This window comes from Lepisosteus platostomus, chromosome 8 (genome assembly GCF_059453375.1).
Source record: "Lepisosteus platostomus isolate fLepPlt1 chromosome 8, fLepPlt1.hap1, whole genome shotgun sequence".
NCBI lineage: Eukaryota > Metazoa > Chordata > Actinopteri > Semionotiformes > Lepisosteidae > Lepisosteus > Lepisosteus platostomus.
Window position 1 is genome coordinate 43,227,353 of NC_142618.1, and position 7,640 is coordinate 43,234,992.

Sequence of the window (7,640 nt, forward strand, 5' to 3'; positions counted from 1 at the left end):
TTGACATTTCAAATGTAAAAATATTTCAAATGTGCAAGGCTTTATGATAGAATATATTATATTATATTTATATTATAGAAAAAAAAACATTGACTTGTACTGGCACAAAAATTACAACAAAATGTCTAAGGATGAAGAGCTAGATTTCTCACTTGTAAGATCTCAGTGAAGTGAATTAATGAACATGTTAGCATTCTAGTTTCAGATACATACAGTACATATATTTATCAAGTACTATAATAAAAATCATATATTTGAAAGTTTTTCTTATCTCTCATAAGTGTTCATCCTGATGTGCCTAATCGGGGGGCATTTAGCATAATAAAGCAGTATAGAGACATCCTATTTGATCTCTAGCAAATATTTTATATACTGAGCATTCAAAAAACATATCACTTTATGTACTGTACTGTATGCACTATATGTTGATTTTTGTTAGAAAATATAGTAGATGGATATTATTTTATGGTATTAATTAAAAATATTGATGTCAATTTGATCAACTGATCATTTGTGCCTTGGCTGTGATACACTCAAATGATCTTGAGTGCTTCATAGGCCTGAGTGCTAAATCACCTCCTTAGTGAGAGAGCTGACTGGACACAAGCAATGGACTGATTAAATGTCAATCCTGGTAAAAATCACAGACAGGAAGCGATATTTTCTGCTTCTTAATTGAACAAAGCTTTCATGAAATTGCTATGTTGGTTGCAGTCTGGGGTGTTCAAAGTTGGCAATTTCTCACCTGGCAGGACTCTTCCGCCACAGTATCACAGTCACTGACACTCTGTGATCTACAGACCTTTTGAATTAGGACCCCTTGCCAAGAGTGACATATCATCATGCTGCGTCATTCATTCCTTTCACTTTCTAATTGCCTGTGCACTTAGAGTACATCAGAAACATACGGTCTGAAAAATCGTAGGATCAACAGATCAGCTGGTTTTCAGGCCAAACAGCCACACAAGGTGTTCACTAAAGCTGAGTGCTCCAACGGAATGCAGAGGTGTGGGCAAAAAACCTTTGGTGAACTCTGCAGAAGTCCCATTCATCACTCACCATTCATTTAGCAACGAATCAAGGATTTGTGTCGACCATCTAGGTGATCCTCAGCGAGTGTGGCACAGATGTGCAGAATGATATGCTCATTGATGAGCACAACGCTGGGTTAGGAGAGTCTGGTTGATACAGAACTCCACCTGTTACTGACTGATGGCAGCCTGCTACATTGATCAAGTCCTGAGACTTCACTTGCTGCCTCACCCTGATGCTTCGGCATTCCAGCAGGACAGCACACAGCATCAAGCTGCCCCTGCAGCAACAGCTCTGATGCAAAATGTGACAGTAATGCTGTGAAAGCCCTGCTTGTCAGACTTGAGCCCCTTTGAAACGTTGTGCAATATCCTCGTTCTGGCATTGCAAGAGAAATGAGACAGATTCCCACGAGACAGGGTCTACTGTACAACCTGGTGCAAAGCATGTTTATAGACTGTAATGTTTCCAGCAGTGGCCACACATTCTATTAACCTGTGGGTTTCACAGTAGACACCCTGTAGATCAATTAATTTATCGTATTTATGTCATGTCTGTTCGATATTAAGTCAGTGCACCTGCTGAAAAAAACGTTTTTGTTTGATGTCCTGATTATTATAGTTTTATATCAAAAGAGGCTTTATGTAGAATTGTTTTTGGTGAATTTCATTTGTTGCCCTGCAATATATGTATAAAGCATTATATTTGTGTAATAAAGATATAAACAACTTTTACAGTCACTGGCATACAATAATTAAGGAAAATTAATGAATAAAATACATGGTTATTTGCTTCTGCACAGTTCTTCATAGGAATTATCTTCATTCATGATTGAGACCACTAGATGGCAGTGTTCACTGCTGATGATTCAAAAAACACTTTCATTACCCCATCATTCAGTGTGCTAGGCAGCACAGACTTAGTTTGTTAATGTTATTGGGCAATAAACACTTTTTACGAGAGGCAGGACATACTTTTTGAAGATGTATTAATCATTTCCTATTTTGATACACTTCCAGGCAGATACACGTATCAATTACAGAGAATCTGCAGAGTTCATTGAAAGTAAACAGGTTTCAACATATTTATAATAATAAGGAAAGTTATTTAATTTACCTGATAGGTTCAAATTCTACAGCTGCACTATCCCTCACTTATTATTGTATTAATTGTATATTATTGCATACTGTAAAAAGGCGCTGTCCTCAAGATGAGACATAAAACCGAGGTCCTGATTCTCTCTGGTCATTAAAAATCCCAGGGCATTTCTGAAAAAGAGTAGGGGTGTAACCCCAGCGTCCTGGCCAAATTTCTCAATGGCCTTTAACGAACGTGGCCTCCTAGTAATCCCCACCTATGAACTGGCTTTTTCACTCCATTCTCCTCCCCACTGATAGCTGATGTGTGGTGAGCTTAATTTGCGCACTATGACTGTTGTTGCATCATCCAGGTGGGTGCTGCAGGTTCGGGGAGTCCTCATTACCTGTAAAGCGCTTTGAGTGGAGTGTCCAGAAAAGCACTTACATACTGTAAATGTAAATAATTATTATTATAAAACTCTGAGCACAAACTTGAAGGGGAACAAAGGTAAAAGCGCAAAATACTTTATTCAATATATCCCCTGAGTAAAATTAGTTTTACGGCTGGGCCCAACACAATAGAATATCAAATCAACAACAAAGAATAAAGTAAAACAGTGCTACTAGAGATAAGAGAGTTATTTTACATTTTTTGACAGTGAGATTGTGGTGGAGATGAAAGTCTATTACTGTTAAGTCAGACAGGAACAGTTTAAATTTGGATGGAGATGAGCGATTATTGCTCTTGGCCTTCTCTAAAAGTTTCTATTTGTACAGGGCGTTTAGGTTTGATTTGCCCAATAATTTTGTGCTTATTGTATCTCGTATCTACTGTAATTTCCCCAGCACATTCCATTGAACTGTATTGCCAAACCAACAAGTGAGGTTGTCTGTTAAAACACTTTCAATAAATAATTTGTATAAAAGTGTTCAGTCTGCCTCACCTTTTGTTTTCAAAACATGTAACTTACTTTATAAAAAAAAAATGTAGCAAGAAATTAAAAATTATTGAAATACACAGCCACATCAACTCTTATGGACACAAGTTTGCCTGTTTGTTAATGGGACATCAACAAAACCACCACCGATACTGTCTGCAGATAGCAGGTGTATACACGTTAGCAGGGTGGTCCTCCATTTCATGACAAGCTAAAGATTTCCCAACCCTGAGCCTGCCCCAATCATATCCCAGGAGCATTCAGCAAAACCTACTTCTAGATGTTCCCACCCGAGGCTGATAAGTAGAACAATGTAGATTTAAACAAGACACATCTTCCACTCTATAGGAAATGTTACATTTACCATGTTATACTGTACGTCCTACTTTGTTATATATGCTGAATGGTTTTGTTTGTATGGTAATTGACAGGTGTTGTAGTGTACTCTCCTATGCCAAAAAAAATATCACACCAAACCAATAGCCCTATGCCTGTACCCTTTACAATCTGCTATGTGAATTAACCAACCTGTTTCATGGAAAACCAAACAGTGCTTAAGGGAGGGGACTATTTTGTTTCATACTCCAAAATACAGGTCTGCTGTCAGTGCACATTGTTCCCACATTTTCATATTTAAATTGATTTTCTAGCCACCTGAATGACACTTGTGCTCTTTCACATGAAATGCTTCTGCAATGAAATGGGCATGCTTGTTATAATGTTGATGCCTTATGGGTCAACACAGTTATTTTGTTAATGCCTTTTTTCCACTGCATAATGCACACTATGTTCTACCCAAAAATCTTTCATCCACCCAGATGAAGTGACTGCTCTGTCATCTGCTGCCTTGGATGAATGTGTCTTCCTTTTGCTCATTTTTAAATCAAAGTTAACATCTTGTAGGGATTTGTTTATGGAGCTCCAGTGGTTTGCTGACTCTGTAAATGTAAAAACAGGTGAGATTCTCAAATACAGAAACAACACTGATGCAACAAAGACCACCCAAATGAGGTTATGGAGTTAGTGAGTTAGGGAGAAATGACAAAGCTCAGGCCTTTGGAGATTTACAATGATATAAAAAATAAACTTAGCCTAAAGAGTAAATGTAATCTGCCTTCAACATCAAACTCCATTTTATTGTGCTCTTTGCTTGTTATCAGAAACAATATTTTCTGCTCACAATCCAATTTCCAAGAGTCATCGAATTCTGCTCCACTGTGCCACCCTTGTGTATTTTCACTTATCAAGAAAACAATCTTAAACAGCTTTAAATGTAAAAGGGTGAGCACACAAAAACCCAAACCGCTGTCATGTGGGCCCATTCATTCCGTTTGAGACCCTGCTTCTTCTCTTCTACATTACACTTACTTTATCTCAGAGTATTCAAAATTGTACTAGGTTTAAAAGGATTTTCTCGTAGGCAGAAACCATAGTTGTTGGTTAACCACATTTTCTATGCCAGTTCCATGGAAAACAAGCTAGAAACCCAATTTGAAGAAGCACATAAATCAAAGCAAAAAGGTGACATCATAAAGGGTGAGAGGGGGTCACAACCATAACCCAAGCCCCCAAGAATGAAATCCTGCCAAACATTTGCTTAGCGTCTTATACTTGTATTTGTTTCAGCACATTGTTAAAGTTTGCATCTGGTTTTCTTCCCTTCATGTTCAATGGTTTAGCACCAGTTTGTCCTGTTTTCAATTAAGCTTCATTATTATTGAAAGGCTAATACTTTTGTTTGCTGGATACGGTAAAATTCTTATAGTTTCAGATACCTATGGCTCATACAATCTTCAGTGCTCTTAACAGTGACCATATTCAGCTTATACTGTAGATATGGCATATAGAGAAGCGTGTCAGTATTGGTGCCTTCCTGACTATCATGCCAAGAAGTGAGCTCAGTCTTCATCCTCGAAAGCCACAGGGAATTGACATGAAACCATCAGACTCATCTAGGAATATATCTACTGTATAATGACCTACCAAAAAGTTGACCTCTGTCATGTACTACACAAGAGCTACATTAAAAGTGTCTACACACAGGGGCAAAGTAAATCACAATCTCATGTATTCACTTAGATTATTGTTTTATTGTATGATGCCATGCTACCAAATATTCATTTCTATGGGCAATTTAATTATTGTCACATTACAGACTACTAAAACAGATGTTGCTCCCAATCAGGGCCTTGCATTTTATAATGTGAAGGCACTGTAAAGCACGTTGGACAGCTTCCATTGGTGAGTACAGTTACAGCACATCACAGTATTGATTATACTTGAACTTTATGCACACAGATGTCTCGTTGGATAAGAGAGCTGTCAGGCATAAGCAGTTGGCACTGGTGCAGCTTAGTGTCACATGTTCAGTAAGTAGTGGTTGAGTAGCTTTTTGTGCCCTGAACTGTGCTCCCTGCTGGTGTTTTGTCTTGTACTAGCCACTGCCTGAGGCTGTTTAAATAGACACATTTCAAATAGAACATATCATTCTATAATGTATGGTAGCTGTGTGCATACATTTACAGTGAAATTGTATGATTTAAGAGTAACAAAAAATAGGTATAAAGGTATATTAAAGTGTAAGTCAAGAGATTTCAATTTTCATTTTGTTAAGGTATTTTATTTTAACCAATACAATCTTGCAGAACACCGCATTTCTGGCAAGAATGACTTTTTATCTCCTTTAAACACATAAAAATATATTTTAATTAATTTTTATCTGTCTTTAAGGAATAATAAATGACACAGGAAATGTGTGTTGTGCTGGGATAACATGAGACTACAGTATTTTAAAAAACACAAAAGTGATGGAGACTCACCCTAGCATCTATATTTAATTTCTGTTAGGCAGTAGCTTGTTTCTATAAAAGCAACTGTAATTTATGTCAATATATTTTTTTAAAGACTTTAATGAGAAAAATTGCTACCCAGCATTTTTACCCTATAAAATATGTCCTTTCAGACTCGTCAGATTTTGAGGGATGGTACAGTAAGTAAATATACAGGTGTCACATTTTGGGCTTAAAAATGACATTTTAGACTCACTGGAACATTATCAGCAGTGTTTTGCCAGGATAATGTTACATGTCCCAAATCAGATTTACTATACTATTTATTAACACCCGCATTGTTTCTTGTCATTACATAATACTTAATTTGTGGGACATATTAATGTAATAGTGATGACAACTTTCTGAAAAAATGCTACAGTAAGTGCCTCGATAAACCTTTTGGAAATATATTATTTTGACTATTATATTATATATATTATTCCAATCTCCCTATCCTTACTTCAGGCCAGCCATTATAGGTTTGATGATAAAGTCAGTTCCTGAACTGCCAGAAGTGATTACTGGATCTGCACAGAGTGAATAATACGTTTGAACCCATCGTATTTTCTCATTCTAACCCCATAATGGTAACCACAAAGCCACTTAGCCATGTCAGCAACGAAATGTTTGATTTAAGTCCATTGCACTAAATAACAATGAGGCTGTAACTTATTAAAGTCTCTTCATTATTCAGTACATTACTATTATGACTTCAGGGAAGGGTTTTTATCAGTTTTAAAAGACGCTAACATTTCTTTTGTTGAAATGGGAAATATAATGCTCTTCATACATTATTTTCTTGTTCAATACACTTCATCAAAGTTTCACCAAAACTATCTGCATAGGAACTGTCAGCATAATTCTAAAAATAAATCATTATTTTCCAATCCTGGTGTTCAGAACAGGGGTTCCAAGTGGAGGTGCACACATTTACTTGATTATTTCATTCTGTCTGAGCCTAAATAACTTATTGAAGCTGTAGTTGATCTGAGAAGTTGCACATTTTTTCTATTCAAAGTTTAAGATCTTATTCTACTAATGAAATCGTTTATAGTTAAAAGGCAATGTCTGACAGCCTTAAGAAGGTGGAAACAGTCAAATCATTGTAATTAATCCAATGATTAAATCAATTAAGGGTTTCAATTGTGTAACTAAAAAGTTTAATGTGGTAAACTCCTGGTTTACTCCATTAAATACTCTTTTCCTCCTAGTGATCACAAACGTCTGAGTATAGCAGTGTTTTTATGCTGAAATGAACAGGGTGTGTTGTACTCTGCCTGGACGGGTGCACAACAGGATTAGCTTTGAGACAGTGAATTAAGCAGAGTCAATCTCCACTGGCTATCCCTCTCTAGCCCTTGAGAGCTCTGGAATGTGTACAGGGTTCCCTGGAGACCTACATTCAAGATTTGCAGTTCCACCCAAACACTACCCTGAGTGTTCTCAGTGTGCGAATTTGCCAATAAAATAACCGCTTCACCACTGCTTTTGCTCTGTGCAGATTTATGTGCTGCAGACCCTGTGCCACTGATAGTGAGTTATTTATTGCTCGTTAGACATAATGAAGCCTGCAAGCTTCACTGGCTTATCAGCACAGTAAATCCTGCGCCTGGTGCTCATTAGAGGAGCTGTTAGAGTGATATACTTGACACAGTGGATCTACAATCTGCCCAAAACCCTAGCCCTGCCAACACCACAAAGTCACATCGTTCTTGGAATCCTTATTTTTTCTCAGATTTTATTTATTGTTGTGAGTCAGG